The sequence below is a fragment of the Equus przewalskii genome, chromosome 30 (assembly GCF_037783145.1).
Source record: "Equus przewalskii isolate Varuska chromosome 30, EquPr2, whole genome shotgun sequence".
Classification (NCBI taxonomy): domain Eukaryota; kingdom Metazoa; phylum Chordata; class Mammalia; order Perissodactyla; family Equidae; genus Equus; species Equus przewalskii.
In genome coordinates this window covers 23,337,709-23,359,932 of record NC_091860.1, presented here as the reverse complement: position 1 = coordinate 23,359,932, position 22,224 = coordinate 23,337,709, and positions in this window count along the sequence as shown.

Here is a 22,224-nt window from a genome sequence, read left to right as displayed (position 1 = left end):
TGTCAATTTTCTCCAAGTCAATATATGTATTGAATGTGATTCCAGTCAAAATCTAAGTGTGTGTGTTTAAATTTATGAAATGATTCTAAAAAAATACCAAAGGAAAAAAGCTTAAGACACATTTAAGACAAAGTAAAATGTAGGAGGAAATGCATAACCACATATGTAAGTTTGTTATAAAGTTAAGACAGTGTGGTAGTTGGAAAAACAGTATTTTTAAATCTATGAAATAAAATGAAATGTTCTTGGTGACATTATGGATATGTACCAGATTTTTGGGACACACTAAAAAATCGTATTATAAAACAACTATAACAAAACAATCTTTTTTTTAGGATAGCAATGGAGAAATTGACCAGTGTTGACCAGTGGGACAAAATAGAGTTTACAACATAGGCCAATGTGTGTGTGTGTGTTTGATGTATGTGTGTGATAATTTAGTATGTGATACAGATAGCAGTTTGAAATCAGTGATGACAGGACAGATCATTGAATTAACCATGTTAGAACAAGTAGCTATGCCTTTGGAAAAAGGAGTTAAATTATTATTTCAAAATACTCAGAAATATTCTAGTTAATCTATGTTTCCAAGTGGCAAGATGAACATACATACTTTTAAAAAATCTTTAAAACTACATATTAAAATTGTATGCACAAATTATGTTTACAAACTTGGGATAGAAAAAACTCATAAAATATGATGCAAAACATAAAAGTCATTAAGAAATACTTTGACCTAAAATAATCCACAGGAAATGCAACAAAAATAGCCGATAAATAGCATATGCTCAACCTTCCTAGTAATCAGGAAAGTACAAATCAAAACCATGAAATGAGACTTTTTTCCTATCACATTTTGAATTTCAAATGTTTAATAACATCAGATATAGATGAGAATGTACATATATTCTCTAGAATATTAGTATAAGTTCAGGATAATCTATTATATTTTAAGTGTGCTAATTCTATGATCCAACGATTCTACTTTGAGATATCTATGCTAGAAAAATTACATGCTAATGCAGAGGCATGATTAAGGAAATTCATTGTACATTGTAATACTGAAAACTTGAAAGCAATCTAAATGATTATTACTAATAAGCTATGGAACACCCATAGTTAGGTTATTATGCAGCTATAAGATTTCATGGAGTTCTCCAAATATATGCCAAGTTTAAAACACAAAAGAGTTAACTAAGCAAAATTATTTATGCCAAAACCCCGTCCTTGTATAGGTATTAAACATCCTCTCTGGGAAGCACAGGGATTTCAGTGTGTAACCCTTTGGTACTCAAGTTGCATGGGATATAGCCAGGCAGTAGAGTGTGGTGGAAAAGAACATGGCTTTGTAATGTTACTCACCTCATTTTCGATTAAGGGGGGGGAATGCATAATCATCTTAATAGTTACAAATAATCACTGATAAAATTCAGCACCTAACAATGGTAAAAATTAGGAATGAAGGAAAGTTTAATTTGATAAAACGTATCCATCAAACCCACAGCCTGTGCAGTTTCAATTGTAAATTGAGGCTTTCATCCCTTTTAATATCTTAAAAAAAGCAAATAATATTTATGTAGTCCTTTACTGGTAACCTCAGCAAATGCAGTAAGGCAAGAAAAAAAAAAATAGTTGAGTTAGGATTTGAAAGGAAGAAATACATCTACTATTATTCAAAGGTAATACTGAATATCTGGAAAACTCCAAATTATATACAGAAATTTTAGGACTAATAGCAGCTTTTAGAAAGCGGTAAGAATAAGATTAATATACCAAAAAATAGATATTACATTTCTGTAAAACAGCAGCCAGCAGAAAATATACTTTAGTGACTTTTTTTATATAATTCAAGATGTTGAGCAATAGTATCCTCCAGAAAGGATTTTTTTTTTTAAGGATTGGCACCTGGGCTAACAACTGTTGCCAATCTTTTTTTTTTCCTGCTTTATTTCCCAACCCCCCCTACCCCCTCTTACGTAGTTGTATATCTTAGTTGCAGGTCCTTCTAGTTGTGCAATGTGGGATGCCGCCTCAACGTGGCCTGATGAGCGGTGCCATGTCCGAGCCCAGGATACGAACCCTGGACCGCTGCAGCGGAGCAGGCGAACTTAACCACTCGGCCACGGAGCTGGCCCCGATAAAGGATTTTTATTTTCTTTGGGCAGGACCAAGCCTGGACTTCTATCTAAGTCACCAAAAAAATTCTGAGAGTACAATCTGTGGAGCCTTTGGGTGCCAAAACAGAGCAAGCATTGTATGCTATGATCTTTGGCTTCAGAGGGAGGCAAGCTCTAATCCTGGTTCCTTCAGCATCTGGTGTCCATCAGAAGGTTGACCTTTTAGATACCTCTTGAGATGGACAAACGTCCTAGTGTAAAAACTGACACTCTAGGTTATACTCTAGGGTGAATGAAGCACACCAGTCAGAGAAGGGCCATATACAGGTTCTTAGCCCTTAACAGACCAAGGACTCTGACTCATGCCCCATTGCCTCAAGCCATTAGCAGCAAGAGGCTGAGACTCTTGGTTGCTTTTCTTGGACTGGCATACTCCAGAAACTGAAGCATCCCAGACTCACCTGATCAAGATCCTGTCTTCTCTGAATTCCTGCCTAGGAGTCTGTCACTGTTTTGTTAGGCCATGAATACTGCGTAGTAATTTGTTTTTCATTCTTTTCAGGCATTTTGTTGTCTATAGCAAAGGGATTAATTATTGTTATCTAATAATCCTTTATTAATAAACTGGAAATGCTTCCATATCTATATAGTTTCTGCTGTATAGGTGTCATGTCCTCCCTTTTCATTTCTGATACTGTTTATTAGAATTTTTTCCTTATTAATCTCACTAGAGGTTTATCTATTGGATTAGTCTTTATAACATACCAACTATTTACTCTGTTGATCAATGCTATTTTATGTTTGTTTTCTATTCTTCCCCTTCTGTTCTTATTTTTATTTTTTCCCTCGTGCCACTTTGTTTATATTTATTCTGTTGAAATATTAACTTTGCAACATTCATTTTCACTCTAAATTCCTTTCCATTGTAGACATTTAAAATCCTAAATGTCCTTTTGAAATCTTGTTTGACTTCATTTTGTAAGTTTGATCTGAACTATTTTTATTATAACTAAAGTGTTTTAAAATTTATATTATGATTATTTCTTTTACTCTTAAGTTATTTACTTATGTAGCCTAAAATTCTCAACTGTATTTTTTTTCCTTTTTTTTCAGGATTTTTTTTTTTTTTGAGGAAGATTAGCCCTGAACTAACATCCGCTGCCAATCCTCCTCATGTTTTTCTTTTTTTTTTTTCTTTTGGCTGAAAAAGACTGGCCCTGAGCTAACATCCATGCCTATCTTCCTCTACTTTATATGTGGGATGCCTACCACAGCATGGCTTGACAAGTGACGTGTTGGTCCGCACCCATGATCAGAACTGGTGAACCCCAGGCCGCCAAAGCAGAACATGTGAACTTAACCACTGCACCACCAGGCCGGCCCCCAAAACTGTATTTTTTTAAAATATTACTTTTGTTACTGATTTCCAACTTAATTGCAGTGTGATCTTTGTATGTATCTATTCTTTGAGATTTATAGACTCACTCTATAGCCATGTAAATATCCACTTGTGCTTGGGAAGAATACGTACAATGGGATACAGGGTTATAAATATACACAAGCGGTCAATCATGTTAGTAATGTTGTTCAAATAAATCTTCTATAGCATCGTTGTTTCTTTATTTGCATTACCCACCAAAAATTATTCAAAGATTGTTGAAATCTCCCGCTATTATGATGACTTTGTCCATTTTTTCTTACACTTGTATTATTTTTTACTATACTATTTTTAGAATATTTTTAGGTGCCTGAAACTTAAAATAGTTAAAATGGTTAGCATGATCTTTTGTTCCCAAGAATGGATTTTGTGTTGCAATTTATTTTGTTTCAGAGTAAGATAGCTATACCAGCTTGCTTTGGGTTGGTTGTGCCCTACTTTTTTCTGCCCTTTTACATTTGATCTTTATGTTTCCTTATATTTTAGTTGTGCCTCTTGCAAACAACATATTGTTGGGTTTTGTTCTTGTTTTATTTCGCTGTTTTTATTTTGTTTATTTTTCTTTTCCATGCTGTTGTTTTGTTTGTACTTTGGCCCTTGGAGAGTTCTCTTACTTCCTACCACAGTGCAATGCAGTAATACATCTGTTTTATCTGAGTTCTAGTTGCATGTTGGAGCCAGTTTTCCACCTGCTCTTGAGAATATTTTTTTAAATCACACGTGCCTCCCTGGGGAGGATGCTTTCTATTCTCCATCACCCACCCCCTTAGCTTGACATGATCTACGGTTAGTTTCCTGGCCTCAGGTGTGTGTTCTCAACTATTGGGACCATGTAATTGTATTGCCTGCCTACATCATACAAAGCCTGGGCTGAACCCTCGAGTAGGATGCTGCTTAGACATGATTCTTGTCCTTAGATATCTGCCTGGAATGTTCTTGTGCTTTCTATATAAAGGCTTCTGTCTCTAATTAGCACTGTATACCTTGACAAGTTTTTTAATTGAGATCATTTTTTGTTAATGAGGTGACTATTTATGCTGTTACAAGAACATCTTTTTTCTGTAATGTCGTGTTATAGTTCATAAGAATTCAAACACATATATTCTTTATATTATACACAGTATCTCAAATTCTGAAATTCTCCATATAATTTTGTTAAAAATAATATATATATGTATGTATGTATATATATGTATATGCATGTATGTATATATATGTATATATGCATAGATGGCGTTTGTATATATGTGTGTATATATGTATATATAGTGTGGAAAGAGAGAGCTTATGTTTCTATATTTAATTTCCTCCTCATCTTCCAGACTTTGGTAAAAGGATGCAAGCAAATTAACTTACAGGGAAATGTGAACACATACATTTATTATTACTGTATGTTAGATTTTGAAGGGAAAGAATCTCATGAGAAAAGATGCCCATTATTCTAATCTAGCTCATCTAGGATTTCTAAAAAGGGAACAATGAAGGAAGTCGCTTCAAACAGGTATTTACAAGCAGAGTTTAAGATCAGAAAAATAATTTATTCACAAAGAAATGCAAGACTTCCATTTTGCCTCTCTCCTGGGTGTATCAGAAAGGTCCCCTTCAGACTCAAGTTGCTAATGAAAAGTTAGATCATGCAGCATCTGATGGATTTTCGGATTCCTTTAGTAATGTGCATTAAATCAATCAGTTGGACACTCTAGGTATTAATTGTTTTAAACAAACTCTCCCACTAAAAGCACCCCCCTGGAGGATAGTTTGCATCTATCCTTTTCCACCATCGAAACTAAACTCTTGGCTAAAATTCAAAAGTCTTAGAAGTAGAGGACTTCTCAGCAGCTACCTTTCACCTATTTTAGGTACTGGATTGGCATTTGATCATGTTGAGACGCTGCCAAAATTTGTTCCAGGAAATCATCAAGGAGCAGGGTCTAGTGTCTGTAGAAGTACTTTGAGTCTAATGTAGGCTGTAAATCTTGCTCTGAGGTTATATATGGCATCATTTTTTTTTTTTTTTTGGCAGCAAAATGGGTATAGGTTCAGGTCAGTTGATTATATGCTCTATTCATTTTCTGAAGTGGAGGGCAATATCAGAAAGACTAGTTTAGGGGCTGGCCCCGTGGCTGAGAGGTTAAGTTCACTCACTCTGCTTTGGTGGCCCAGAGTTTTGCTGTTTCAGGTCCCAGGCACAGACCTAGCACTGCTCATCAAGCCATGCTAAGGCAGCGTCCCACATAGCAGAGCCAGAAGGACCTACAACTAGAATATACAACTATGTACTGGGGGGCTTTGGGGAGAAGAAGGAAAAAAAAGAGAAAAGATATTGGCAACAGATGTTAGCTCAGGTGTCAGTCTTAAAAAAAAAAAGACCAGTTTATCTTACCACTTTGAAAAGGCCCCTACAATTTAACCTTTCCAAATATTATGCTCTTGTTGGATATATCTAAAACAAATCAAAATAGTTAAATGAATAAAACATCAAAGAAACAAACAAAAACAAAATCTTAGTTCTCCCACACAGATTTACCTTAGGCTTCTTATTCTCCTAGTATCTGGTCAGCACAGGAAATATGGGTACATTTCCTTGATATCAGAACTCAAGACAGGGTACAATGGGTCCAACCCCATCAGAGTTAGTGGTTTGTTAACTCTGCCATTTGCTTTCAGCTAACTTATCCCATGACTCTTTTCTAACTGATCCTGTAATTCCAATTAAAAAGACAACAGTAAAAGACAAAATCACACAAATAGGCATATCAAAAGAATTTATAACTGTCGTGTTGTAAAGTTATAAAATAGAATTCATTCTTGCTATTTTAGGGGAAATCACGTCTAACCAATAAAAATTGAAAAATACAGAAAACTAAAAGATGAATAGAATGAATAATTTCTATACCCAAACAAAATCTGTTAATATTTCATGGTAATTTTTTTCCCGGAATTTCTCCTCTTCATATTTTTCATAGTACCTGCGATATTTCTGGGCATCAAAATCCATTTGTCAATAGTAAGGCCAGATCTAGAAGGTTTTTTTGTATTTCCAAATTTTACAGTGTTAAATTCTTAGTTTCAGTTTAACTTTCATTTGGGTAGAGTGCATCTTCAATTTTTTTTCAATACCAGTAGTCAAACATTATATTTTAGTATATACCCACATTAAACCCCAGTTCTTCTATTCATTCACCGTGTGGCCTTAGTCATTTAACTCTTGTTAGAATGGGACTCATCTGTTACATTAAAATAAAAATCGTACTTATTTCATAGGTTTGTCATAAGATTAAATGTGTCAATACATAAAAAATTTTGGAACAGAAACTAATGCACTTTGAGCTCTATTAAAGTTTCAGCTTTTGTATTATTATGATTAAATACCTCATTTTATTATTTTCACTTACTTTTATACATAAATGGCACCTTAGCATAATATAACATTCTTAGATGCTATCCGTGTCCACCTCTTTGAAATTGTTTGCTCCACTATCTTTATACTTTATATTTCAGAGAAGTTTGAGGAAGCTTAATTTATCTTTTTGCATTTTTTGAGGAAGGAGAGAACAACCTCTTTTTAAGGTTTAATTATATATATGTGTATACATATATATATATATATTTAATGCCTAGGTGTACAGTTCTTTGTCCCTGCAATTCAGAACTTTTCCCAGTATGCATGGCTATATGCATCTTTTGTTTTTTCATTGTTTTTGCCAAACTCAGTAAAGGTTTTGTTTGTATATTAATCTTTTTCAACCTAGGGAAGTTTCTTTAATTATTTATTTGATCATTGATTTTGTTTCCATTGATTGCTAATATTTTTCATTCCGAATGTTCCTCAGAAAACATTATAATTCACAGATTGAATGTTTACTCTCAAAGTTTCCTCTTACAGTATTTTATCTCTGTCTTTTCTTATCCCCCTTAGCACTTTCAGTGATATTCTCAAGTTATTCGTCTGATAACATAGTTTTGCTTGTCCACAGTATCAACCGACTTCTACAATGAAGGCACGGTAATTTTGATTTTTCACATTGTATGTCAAAATGTCATACAACCAGATTTTATCTCAGAAATGACAAGGAAGTATCATGGACCAAGGAGATGCCCCCTGAGAAGCAGCATCTGGAGCAAATCTTGAGAAAATTTAAGTTGAAACTCCATCTATTGCCAGCTGGTTCTCACTGTTTATGTCCGGGAGGATCTAAGAGGCAATGTGAGCCAGAGTCCCTCCTCTCTTTCTCAGATAGGAAGTGGTGGAGCAGTCTTTCTCTTCTCTCTCCTTCACCATGTATGAAGTGCTTCATGAGCTACTTTGTACATTACTTAAAGATCCTAAACTAAGAGCTGAGAAGTAATGTTGTCTCCTTTGTGGAAGATATGGGTGCATTTTATGAAAATAAAGGTACTTGTTTTTATGGAATATTTAGGAAGAAATATATGGGTTAAAAAGTAGCCAAAAGCCTTGGGCTCTGGGAGATATTTGTTGGGGACTCAACAGGTGTCCACTTACTCTGCTTTTACTGGCAGATGGTTTTCATTTTGAAAGTCCTCTCCTCTCAGTCAATATGATTCTATTGAACTCAAGGAAAACATGTCATTCAAACTCAATCAATCAGAGCCTCATAGCCCTCAGGCCACAATGATTCTTCAGAAATGGCACGTTGTCTCTTCAGAGATCATAAATCATCATGAAAATTTTGCTGGACTCTGAAATAGTGGCCAGTAACATCTCTGTCTGGACTTGAAGCACCACTGCCACCATCTCGCTGGTACATGGAGCTTGAAACCAACATAGAAGAAAGAAATCAAGTCCTGAATGCCTGTCTGAGATGTGAATCCCATTATGTTTGAATTCACCCTACCCGAAGTCTACTCATTATGTGAAACAATCATCTCTTCCTTTAACAAGACTTGATTACGTTTACTCTCTTTTATATGAAGAATCTTAACTAACGTAGTCAGCTTAGACTATGGCAAGAGACATATAGACAAATAAAGAAAAATACAATTTTCCAGATTGAGAACTATACAAAAAAGTGTTCCTCCATCTTGTGGAGAAATCGCCTATTTGCAGGCTGATCTATGATATAGTACCCTTGAATGTAGCATATTTTCCCCTGTTTAACCATTTTAAGCCTTTTACACGGTGGCCACAAATTGCAAGAATCTGGCAAGGACAGAACTCAGGGGGTATCAGTGCTTAAGTAGTAGACAAAGGAGAAGTGTTCAGTGAAGCAAGGTTGGGAAAATGTAGCTATAGATTTACCATAAGAGCCAGGAGACCTTCCAGGAAATATCATTCAGCTATGAGGGAGAGCTAGCCAAAATATCCATCATTCCATTAATGCTGATCTGGATGGCAAAGAGGTTTCCCTTCTTCTACCAGTTTTCCATATGGATCCCTTCTAAAAACTGCATGCCTTCTTGATCGAGGATGGTAGTTTTTTGATTGAGTAAAATATGTAGAATATGCATAATCACCCTTTTTGATTGTTTCTCTACTTCCTTCCCCATTCCTTAGAAAGAAGCTTACATATATCAGGGTTCTTGTTAAGCTCCTAAAATAAGATTAGTTATTATTTTAAGTTTCACTGTAGTAAGGATTATTATAAATATGACTGAAACTTAAAATATAGGGTTTTCTTCTTTAAATAGAAAAAAATACATTGGTGAACCAAAGGGAAGAAAAGCATTTGTATATGTCAGCTTTGATAGCTATAACAAAATACCATAGACTGGGTGGCTTAACCAACAGAAATGTTTTTCTTATGCTTCTGGAGGCTGGGACATCCAAGATCAAGGGGCCAGCCAATTCAGTTTCTGGTGAGAACTTTCTTTCTGGGCCACCATCTAGCTGTGTTCTCACGTGGTGGAGAGGGGGCAAGAGAGCAAACCCCTTGTGTGTTTTCTTACAAGGGCACTAATCCCATTATGACAGCTCCACCCTCATGACCTCATCTAACCTTAACAACCTCCTAAAGGCCCTATCTCCAAATACCATCACACTGAGGGGTTAGAACTTCAACATGTGAATTTGGGGGGCACACAAAGATTCAATTCATAACAGTGTCTAAATAATGTTTGAGAGAGGACTCCAGACTTACTTAAGTGTTGAAGTAGAGGCAGAGATTTATAGATATTTTTGCTTACCTCACTCTGATTTGGCCTTTTAGACTATCATGAGATAATTCTCCAAATCACTGTAAATATTTGAGTGGTTCTGATGCTTAATAGAATGAAATAACTGTCTTTGAAATTTGGACCTGGGCCATTAGGTTCCCAGTCCCATTTGTTAACACTCTTTTTAGCTTCTTTGCTGTCTTCCAGTCCATAGAATTCCAGAAACTGTATCTGGCTGGCAGCCTAGTTGTCTAAATATCTTCAGCTACATAGGAGACAAGCTCCAAGCATGGATGAGGGAACTGGTGAGATCATTTTTCCCGAAACTTTTCAAATATTTATCCCATGATTGGCTCCCATAATTATTCATCAATAACTTCAAAGACCAGAAATTTAAGGGAAATGATACCCCTATGTTTCATTTAGCATTCTTTGCATTTTCATTTCCGAAGAACCGTTTGAAGTCCAGGATGAGAGAGAGTTTCAGGGTTTTATCAGCTTTAAAATATGCTCTTTCTCTCAAAAAAATTGCAAATGTTTTATGATCCATACGTACTAGCTCACCTGACCCCCTTGAACAACCAAGCTGAACAGCACTGCCTGTCAGAGCAAGTAAGGAGTACGTTGGAATCCTGGAGGTCATTAATAAGGCATGTGGGGAAGAGAGACAGTTCTCATTCTATTCTCTATCTTCGTGCTTTTTTTCTCTTTATTTAATTTCAAGTAATATACCACTGGCTAACGTGTAAAAATAATCCAATTTTCAATGAAACGCAACAGGAAAAAGAAAAACACGTAATATTTTTCTCTCATAGCAGCATCAATAAAAGGCCTAAAGGTAATAAATTTGCTTTTATGTAGATACTTTACTAAAACTTTGAACTTATGCTTCAACAGGCATTGAAAGAGTACCTGTCCCTTTTGGATCTTTTGCTATTTAAAAAGGTATGAAATAACATGAAATATATTTCTCTTCCTGTTTCTAAAAAGTACAGTGTTCAGAAAGAACATTTCTTCATCAACATATGGACTACATTTTTCTGATTAGGACTAATAGAATTTCTCAGGTTCAAGTCATGCCTATTGAATCAAGAGTGCTGGAAAAACTCTGAGAAATTCAGATTTTAAAAAGGCTTCTTCTGCCTAATGTACTGTTTCATTGCAAAATTGAACTTTATAAAAATTGTTTTAATCGCAAAAATTTAGCTGGACTCACATGTAGCAAGTTAAAAGAGGAAAAGGTAAATTGGACATTTTGAAGGAAAAGAAGACAAGCTTTGGTATGTATTTAGGAAGACATATTAATTAATTATATTTATATAAAAATGTGCTTTTTCATATATCATGAAAATGAATTCTCACATCAATCCTCAAATTATAGAAATATTTTACATTAGATCTTAAGTAAATGCCACTCTAAAATAGAAAAATATATACCATGAAATTATGTTGTATCTCCCCAAATGTCTCATTTGGAACTAAAATGTCTTTGTCTGGTTTCAGGAAATTCAGCATAATGCATTTTCAAAGTCATGGATTTTTAATCAAAAGGTTGATGATCATCAACATACCATCAGATAAAATTTACTGAAAATACCATAACTAGCCTGAAGTCTATCAATGCTCAAAGACAATTATTGAAGGATTCTTAAAGTAATTTGATAAATGTGAACTTCTATTTGGGCGAAGAGAAACATTCTTATTCTAGTGCAGGCTTAGTCCTTGGTAATATTGTTATAAAAGATCATTTATATAAGGTTTAATCCACATAACATCAACAAAGACCAGTTGAAAAATTTAAAAAATAATATGTTCTATGAATATGTACCCGCTAGATGAAAAATCAGACTTTTTAATAAAATAGAATAGATATCTTGGTCACATAAAAATTCTTGAGTTTAGTTTTGGCTTTGTCTTTCTTAATATAAGCAATAACACCTTTATAAATATCATGATATACCTCTAACACACATGTAAGAATGCTTTCTTGCCTATTGGTAGGAATCTTTATCAAGATAGTGAAAGAAAATCATATTGTCTTTAATACACTCTTAGCATATCTGTGTGAGAAGGTCAGTTCAACTTGTGAAAGTTGGGTTAAATAAGTGTGTGTATTATGTGAGTGTGTGTATGAGTACACATGTATGTCCGTGTACATATACATAAACATATGTAAATGTGTATATATATATCCACATATGCATATGTGTTTGTATTTATATGTGGATGTATACGTATGAATACACACACATATTGCATCAGTTCTGTTCTCGTGGGAAGCCTATGCCAAGATGGAATTAGTAGTGTAAGAAATTCCGTGGGGTAAACCTTTGTGAAGGATAAAGAAGAGAAGGAGGAGGAGTGGGCAAAGGAGAACCTTCAAGCTGTGATGGTGGTATGAGGTCTGTGACAGAAGAGAGGGAAGGATAGAGGACGGAGTAAGAAAAGCCTCAGACTACAGCGCAACTCCAACTATAGCCTGGACCCCGGGATGGATCCTGAAGGTGCCGCAGGAAGCTGTTCTTGCGGCAGGTTCTCTCTTGAAGGGATCTGAGTAGTGCAAGCCCAAGACGGCCACATGCATACATATGTAAATATATATTTTATTTTTATTTTATTTATTTATTTATTTTTGAGGAAGATTAACCCTGAGCTAACATCTGCCACCAATCCTCCTCGTTTTGCTGAAGAAGATTGGCCCTGAGCTAACATCTGTGCCTATCTTCTTCTATTTTACATATGGGATGTCTGCCACAGCATGGCTTGATAAGTGTTGTATAGGTCCATGCCTGGGATCCAAACTGGCAAACCTCAGGCTGTTGAAGTGGAGTGCACGAACTTAACTGCTGCGCCACTGGGCCGGCCCCTGTAAATATATATTTTAGATTAGTCATTCCTCAGTCTTTCTGAACCTAAGATTCCTTATTTATGACCTTCCCAATTTTCCATTCCTTCCCCAGGATTCTACAATGACGAAATGGATTTTTGAAGAGTGATATGCATTTTGAAGGGAAAAGTTAAATCTAGCTAAAAATATTTCTCATTCATTAGCAATATGTATAGAATAGAGGTTATTTGATTTAATATACTGCCTATTTCCAAGTTGGCTGGTAGTTTCATCATTTCTTTTGCCAAATAGATGAATTATTCTTGGAGTCCTATGCTGTGTTGTTGAATATTGTTAATAGTCCGTTAACCAATAGGAACACAAAGGAGTGCTGTCAACGCCTGTGTCAGAACTGCTTAGACCAGAGCTACAGATTTCAAAAATCCCAGTGACTTGCACGTGATTCAAAGGCTTCCTCCAATTCTCTAGCTCCAAAGAGAGCGCGAAGGTGAGGTGCAGATCCAGAAGATAAATTTGACTAGTGTCAGACCTAGAATATGCAAATGCCCTCTGGGATAGCTCTACAGGAGCGGGCAGAAGGAAGTAGAACAAAAATAGCCCTTATGATGGACTGAATGTTTGTGTCCCCCCTAAATCCATATGTTGAAACCTTAAACCCCTACGTGATGGTATGTGGAGGCGGGACCTTTGGGAGGTAATTAGGTTTCGATGAGGTCATGAGGGTGAGGCCCCCACAATGGAAGAGGAAGAGACCAGAGCTGGCTTTCTCTCTGCCATGTGAGGACACACCAAGAAGGTGACTGCCTGCATGCCAAGAAGAGAGTTCTCACCAGAACCTGACCATGCTGGCAACTTCATCGCAGACTTCCAGCCTCCAGGACTGTGAGAAATAAATGGTTTGTGGTTTAAATCACCCAGCCTGTGGTATTTTATTATGGTTGCCTGAGCTGACTAAGAAAATCCTACATCAGAGAAGTGAGGGAGAGAGAGACGAATCAACAATTTCTGTTTGTGGGTGGCATCCCCTGCAAAATGGAGATAGAGAAGCTTCCTGAGTCTGATACAGTGCCAGGAGTGGGAAGAAGCCCAGAGCAGAACAATGGAAGAGAATGCCACCCTTCTGTTGACCGATAACTTTGCCCCAATCTACAGCAACGGAAGAGGAAGAGACACGGTAGCAAGTCAGGGCAGATTATCGAAATTCAATCGAGCCAGGGGTCTTGGGGATAGCATTGGTCAACAGTGCTTAGAGCCATGGCAATGTGTCTTTAAGAGTCTCTTCCCTGCTCACACACTCTACTGGCAAACAGAAGAACCTGAATATGAGCTGTGGTGCCAGCAAGTGTACCAGGGGGAGGGCATTCTACTGGGTTTCTGTTTTTCTTGCAGTTTGTGTTATTCACACACTCTCTATTGTTCTTCCCTTGGCTGGTCTCACACTTGTTTCAAGCTTCCCAGAGCTTATGTCATTAAGATTCTTTCTTCTGCCAAAGTGAACTGCTCAGAATTTCTCCTTAAATGTTATCAAAACCCCCTGAAGTGAAAGACAAAATAACCATTTGTTAGATACTGTTGAAGGCAAAGGGGGCCTTTTAGCATATAGTAATTTCATTTTGCAGACCCTTTATATGTTTTAAATGTGCTTTCTTATATCTTTAAAGCTAAATATATCCTTAGAAAAAAATTAAAAGCTGACAATATTTGGGGCTGTGAAGCTATCTTTTTGCTTTTGAACAATATTGCAAATTTGCAGTATTGCAACAACAAATAATGAGTTGACAGTGCATTAAATGCTTTAAAACATAGATATAAATATGTATGTGTACCTATGTCAGAATTGTTAAAATTTAAAAATATATTCTTCTGTAGATCAATATATTGATGGATGTCATTTCATCCTAAACAGAAAGAGGTATTTCTAAAACCTCATACCACACTGTTTCAAGAGCTTCAGAAAAAATAATAATAATAAAAATGTCCAGCCTTGTATTGTGGAACTAAGAAATCCGGATACTTCGGTTAAAGTTCGGATAAGCATCTGAATGTCAAGCGCTTAACCCACCGAACTTGTTGTGATTCACCAATCTCTTCTGCATATGTGATGCAGTGTGATGACGCCTAGGGTGAATTTCTGCGAGCACTGAATAATTTCCTTGCACTCTGGTCTTTAGCGCTGATTAGCTCTTTCTTCTCTGACTTGTTCATACAAAGGATGCCTTGACATAAAGAAAGCCTGGAAACATCTTTAAAAAACCCCAGAATTATACAGTTAAAAAAAAAAATCCAGAGACTTTTTTCATCAGCACACCCAGTCTATACATAAACCCGTCTATAGTCCCAAGGAATGGATGATATATTTAACTACGTAAGTTAGTTCATTTTAATTAAAGTGAATGTAGCCTTTTGATCTATGGAATAAACAATCTAACAATAGGAAAAATGCAATCTGTCGAGACATATTTGAGTTATTTTGCAGTAATTGGCTTGGCAGCAGCTTCAGTCACAGATTTCTGTTTCACAGATTGTCCCCAAATGAATAAAGGTTTGCTTTGAAATGTAATTAATATTACGTTTGGCTGCAAGACATTCTCAGGTTGTCAAAGGAATTTGAAGGAGGTACCTACGAAAACTGAACAAAATAAAAGTGAAACTGAAAAGTAAATTAAGTCAACCTCATGCACACAGAGTAAACTGGACCAGAACAAAATGTCAGTGTCGTGAATCAGATTTTACCTTCAGTCCAATCTCCTATGAACATCAAAGTTATGAATATGGCTAAATAATACACAGGGTACATGTTTATTACAATGATTTCTTCATTTTATCATTTAACTACGAACAACGGTGGGGAATATAAAAGCTATTCTACTCTCTAATGAGATGGAACAGATCTGAAGTCCTCGGGGCTGCCCTTGAGGAGTCAGACCCCCTAAGTTGAACACTCATTGACCAGTGCTACTTCCTTCTCTGTAATAATTAATCATCTACTTGCTGCAGACCTTTAAACAAGTTTTGAGTTCTATTAGTGAAGGGCATAAATACTAGCTACATGTAATCAATGACTAATACCTTAATAATAATACATTTTCTGTAAGCCCAACTATTCTATTTTAGTAGAGGATATGGGCCTATACAAAACACCCAGAACAAACAGGAATGTGGTTGCAGTTAATCATCCTCAGAGATGTCCTGCAACCCAATGTATTTAAAACACCAAGGCCCATGATCTACCAACAATTAAATATAAGATACTAATCACACACACTAGTGGAATCATAAATATCTTCTCTCCCCTTTTGATTAGGGAATTTGTAAATACATTTGCATTTATTAGCCTTAAAAGAGTTGACTGTAGTAGTTAATATAAAGTTTAAAAAAATGTTGGGATTTACAAATAAGAATGTATGCTTTCTTAAGGAATAAGCTTAAAGATTTTTTTTCAATCTGGTCTACTCTTGTTAAAGAGACAGTTTCTTCTCAGTCTTACAATATATCTTGAAAAGGTACAATTGTTTCACAAGTCAGCAGAAATTGGTGTTTTTGCAGGGTAGAGTTTTTGTTGGAAACTTATCTTATTCTATTTTCAAATATTGAGATTGTTTCCTTTTCACAATTAACCCTGTCTTTTGGTGACATATTTATCACTATCACTATGTGACCTACCATTAGCTTCAACCTGTGATACCTGGAGAATTTGATAACATGAAGTTTGGGAAGTATATTTTGAAAGGAAAGAAAAGGGGGAAGATTGGAAATGTGGCTTACAGTATATCCTAAATCTGGCTGGAAGACCAGCTTTTGAACAAGCTGTTATTTTCCACATGGGAGTAGCATTGCTACAGTAAAATGCCAGATTTCATCCATCATAATGTCATGGCTCATATTAAAATGTCTTGAGGGACCAAAGGGAGGGATGGGCAAAAGACATCAAATCAATTTTCAGGCAATTGCTATGGTTTTCAGAAACTAAGCCCTATGTGATAGTGTTATGGCTGCACAAAGGGAGGTTATAAATAAGGTCCATACATCAAGGGAGAAGGTAATTTAGAAAAAGAAAGCTGATTTGACTTTTGTGTGAATCTGAACATATGGTTAGGGCACAGCTGGGTTATCATTCTATACATTCTTACAGGAGAAAAGAAAGAAATCAACACTTCAGAGAAATTAGCCCATCACCAGTCTTGAAACTGACAGCTCTGAAACCATATATCCCTCTTGATCAGTTGATAAGGGCTCAAGGTTATTTTGCATTTGTTTAAGTTATTATGTAATTACAAGAAAATCGAGTTAAGCATCATTATTTGGTGACCTTGTTAGCCAAGAACTAACCTCTATATGGAGGTGTCATTTCCTCAGAGGATGGGGAAGAGGAATTGGCCCAGTTAAGAGACCTGCAATGCAGATAGCCTTTCATACATGAAATTCCTTCTTGTTGATTGGGCAGTTCATTGTTAAATTTATAACACGTAAAGCACTGCAGCCTATGTTTGGCAATACGGCCTCTGTTCCGTAAACAGACTCTCTTCCAAGAACTTAATCATCGCTAAATAAGCCTTGCATGGAAAAGTTGACAAGGGGTGGAGAGAACCTTGTGGTATTCTCGTGCATTAATATAATTGAAAAAAAGAAATTAATAATGTAACACGATCTTTCCGGCAGAATAGAAATTAAAATCTAAGTGTTTGAGATATTCTCATCTTCCCTTAAGAAACTTTAATTATGACAATACAGGAGATATCTTCCTTATAAATTGTAGAATCACAGTAAATCAACATATACAACAAAAATACTTCCATCAATGTTCCTAATGTCTAATTTTTGCCATCTAATTTGAGGAAATAGAGCTTTGTAAAAGTACTAATCTTCAAATGCTCAATCCCCCACGTTGACACATGTTGGAAGAAAGTGTGTTTCAGTTTCCTGATCATTAAAGTAATTAGTACACATCCCTACCCTAATGAAGGAGATGCTGTGGTGACACGTTGATAACATATTAGAGGGTACGCCACATACAGCTATGGAAGATAGTAGAAACATTGTGTACTTTTTAAAACTGTTATATGTGAGGAGATGATTAAAAAGGAGCCTAATTTTGGAGAGTGACAAACCACAGAAAGATTGAGAAAATGAACTGCCTCAAAATTTTGCAATAAGTAGCTCAGTTGGAAGTAGTTCTAATATTCAGCTGTGCTAGAAAAAAATTTGTTTGAATTTTTGATTATGTTTCACATTAAAATAAAGAATTTCATAGACTCTGAGAGATTAAAAGTCAGTCAAGAAAGTCCAAATAGTTTTAAGTCAATGTAGATGTCTTGTTTAACCGGATACAAACAAGGTTCTATAATTTACAAAAAAATGAATGTTTGATACATCACTAACGTTAAAGTTGTTTTTACTGTGTTTAATTATGTAGTTATTTGAGATTTGATTTTCAATTTTAGTAGATTGATGCAATATAATTTTAGTCTTGTGCTCAACAGAATAGAATTCTTCAAAATGCATTTACCATATATGTTTATTAGCCATACCACACACTGCGTTAGCTAAGCTTAAGTTCATCATTGATTTAAGAAGAGGGATGGCAATGAAAGAACAGAGTTATTTTGTAGAAGCTCTTAATAAAATTCTCTGACCAGAGCGACAGTAAAGTCAGCCAAGAATCTGATTATTAGTTTATAATTTTACTAGAATATCCATTCTAAGTTTCCCATAGGTAGCAGGAAACTTGGAAGTTTCTGGAGCTACCACCATCTTACTCTTTCATTTTCTGCCTTAATTTTAACATAGTGAGGGAAGAAGCATTAAGCCAGGAATCGTTATAGGGTAATGTTTTGTAGGTACTTGCTTTCCAAAAATGATGAGACCTTACGTAATTTCAAACCATTACTTTTGTTTTTATATCATTGTTCTTAATCAGTTGTGTGTACATATAATAATATAATGTTTATTCTCAACTCATATAATTCATTCATCTAGCAAACAATTATGGAGAGTTTGGTGTGCAAGATACTGTAACATGCTTGGGCTACCAATAACAATGAGTATTATTATAATTATTAATTGTTATTACTAAAGTTTATTGAGTATACCAAGCACTTTACATGCCAAATTCTGTTAATCCTCATAACAACACCATGGGTTATAACTATTATTATACCCATTTTATACATGGGGAAAGTGAGCCTTTGAGAGCTTCAAGGACTTTGCCTAAGGTTACAAAGATAGTAACTGGGAAAGCAAATTCAGGACTTCCTGACTGAATTTTGGCCATCCCAACTCTCATCGAGCCATATGTAATGAGATAAGATTTATAAAAACAATATATAATTCAAATTGGAGCACTTTGGAAGACACCGAGGAAAAAAAACCCCATGGACAGTAGGTCATGAACTTTTGAGGAAGTTTTCACCACACCACCACTGACATATCTTTGTGAAAACTCCACAAATCTTTCTGTTTCTGTTTTTTTCACCTGATATATGGAAATCTTTCTTCCATCTCTTCATTGCTGAGAAGAATGTTGGATGGTTGACTAAAATCTCTCAAGTGCCTTCTTTCTGATAAATAAGGAGCAGCTGTAATTTCTGGCATAAGAATTCTCCTCCTGCCGTAGTCCCACTTCAGCATCAGGACTCTGCAGCGTCTTTTGACTCATCAGATAGCATGTAGATACACCCATCTGCATGGAGACATGCTGGGTCTTGCACAAATTTAGACATGTGTCTTCTCTCTGGGAGTATGAAGTAGCACCTCCTAATTACACCTGAATGTGATTGGCTGCCATGATTTGCTTTAATAAGCATGTATTCCATTGACCAGATTATGGCCCTTAGAGCAAGGAACTTTGAATTAAGGATCAAAACCAAAGGAAAGTACAACAATTGTCCAATCCATGGACTGAATCAAACGTTATATTCCTCTTTGATGTTTTAAATGAAAAGTGGGTAGGTGGGTTGTTTATTTTAATGATTTGGGTACGTGAGAGAATGTAGCTAAGCAGTTAACAAAGCAGAGAATCTAGAGTTCGATTGTTCTGTTTGGAGATTGACCTCATTACTGGCTTCCTAGGTAATCTTGGAGAAATTAGTTAGTCACTCTAACCTCAAATTCTTCAGCATGTAAGGTAGGAAAAAGAATGGTCACTCCCTCTTGGTTGTTGTGGGGATTAAATGAGATAATGTACATAAACATTTTGGATCAGTGCCTGCAACTCAGTTAACACTAAGAAAATAGGGGAAAAATAGCTATTATGGATCAGCAATTTAAGTTAAAAGTTGTAATATTTGGACTTATCCAGCTGTATATGCTTAAAATAGATGGCTGCGCAGCTGAGCAGCAGAAACATACTACGGGAGACGGAAATAATGGGGGGAATGTGCCATGTTATATCATTTGTGCCAGTCAGGAGTTTGACAGTTAAATGCTTTTCCCCTCAGGAAATTTTCTCTGTTTTCTTTTTGTTTTGTCTCTTCTGCCCTTTCTTCTTCTTTGCCATTTCCTTCTCTTTTCCCATTCTCCTTGTGTCTTGTTTCTCTTCTTTTTTGTGCTTTTCCATCACGTCTTGTACCTTCTCTCCCTTCGTTTCCATCCCTGGTTGTTGCTTCTTCTTTTGACTGTTTCTTGCTACTACTATACTCTTTTCTCTTTTTTATCCTGCTTTTCCTTATCTCCTTTCTTGTTTTTCTTCCTTTTTGTCTCTTCTCTCCATTTTCGCTTTACTCTGCGTAAATATTCTTCATCTAATCCTTTTACTGTTTCCATGTATTCACAAATGCAGTCAACCGTATAAGGCACTTTGCTAGTCTGGGGGAAGGGTAATACGTTTGAAGTGTTAACTATACATTAACATCAGCTTGCCCCTTCATTCACTTGTAGCCCAAGGGCTTTCCTCCCCGGTTGGGCTCTATGGAATGAGAGAACAAAACAAGTGACAAGTTTTGTACTTTTAGGTTCAAAAACTTACATTTAGCAGCAAAAGAGGGAGGAGTTGAAATATACAGATTTTGAGTTCTAGGCATGAAGCTCCACACCGGAGGAGAAGAGTAACAGCTAGAAAAGAGGGAAGAAAGTTGGGAGCTGGTGTGGCTGATAGAGGGGACTCACCATTCCCCATCTTTCTGGCTCTAGGAGGAGACTGAGAAGGATGACAGATATTCCTTAAAATATGCAGAGCCAAGAGTAGAAGAGATTATATTTGCTTTCCATTTGGAAATTTGAGAGGCAGCTGCTGCTCCCATATGCCCTACACCACAATAGCATGGCTGTTAGTAGGGAATTAATCACTACCTCGGATGCAGATACAAAAATGCCTTGAGGAGCCCCATCAGATCAGCATGGTATTGGCAAGAGCTAAACATTTCTCGTGTCCAGAAAGACAAGGAAGATAGAGAGATAACACAAGAGAGCCATGGATCAGAGGGTTGTCAAGTCTTTGAAGAGACGATGTGAAAGGGTAGACTGTCCCTTCAGTGGGCATGGCAGGATTTGGAAGATGGTGGCTATTGGTGCTAATAACCAAAGACCACAAGGGAACAATTACACATCTCAGTGAAAGCTAATACAGGGTGGATCCAGGTCAAGCATGTTGTTTTATTCCATGAATGTTTTCACAGTGCATAAAACCCTGAAGTTAGAATTAATATCAAGGAGAAATAGATAGGTGAGGAATATTGCTGAATCTGACAGAGCATTCCTAGAAGTGCCCAGATTAAGTTTTAGCCACGAAGCTGAAGTAGAGACTCTAAATGGAAATTACTGCAGTTGGAGTCACACCAAGATTTGTGACTTTAGAAAAGCAAAACAGCTACAGGACATTCTCCTGTTATCCTATGGCTACATTCATTCACAATATTGCTAACCTAAATACTATGGTAGATGTTTACAGTATTCATCCATTTAACTTGGGATTTGGAATCAGATGGACCTGGCCTCAAATGCCCATTCTACTCCTTGCTAGTTATATGATCTTGGGACAGTCACTTATCATTTTTAAGCTCCATTTTTTCTTCTTTATAAATTAGGAAAAATATGTAGCTTAATGATGTAAAATGGGCAAGGCATGGCAGCTTACAAATTGTAGCACTCAATAAATACTAGCTCATCTTAATAGTAGTATTATAAACATGTAATTTGCTGTTTTCCAGATGAATAAACACAAGTCATAATTCCAAGTTTTTTGGTAAACATTTATCAGAATCCCAAAGTTCAGTGCTATTTGGGTTGAGTGACCACATCATTTTTTATGCAATTCCTCTCTTCGAGAAAGTGGAAGCCGTGACTAATTATAGCAAGACTGGAGGACCATTTAAGACACACCAGGATGTATGTCTGGCCGATGTTTAGGAAACATTTACACCTTGGAAAATGCATAGTGATGGTTCAGACACAAAAAGAATGACTTTTTGGCTTCAAGAAACAAAAGTCAAACTTTTGTTAGAAAATTTTAAGGTTCTAAAATATTCTTTATACAAAAACAACATTTTTTCTGCATCCTGCTTTGTATTATTTTAAGGCCGCAATATTTGAATTCAAATATTTAAGAAGTTAACTTAAATTGTAATATGTGTTAAAATGTGCTGCACTAAGCGAGGCATATTGTAGAATCAAAAAAAAGATAAACTTTCTACTCCAAAATATTTTCACCCTTATTAGTACAGAAACATTTTTAAGTAATTGTTCAAAACAAGTGTCTATTCTCCTATATTTTA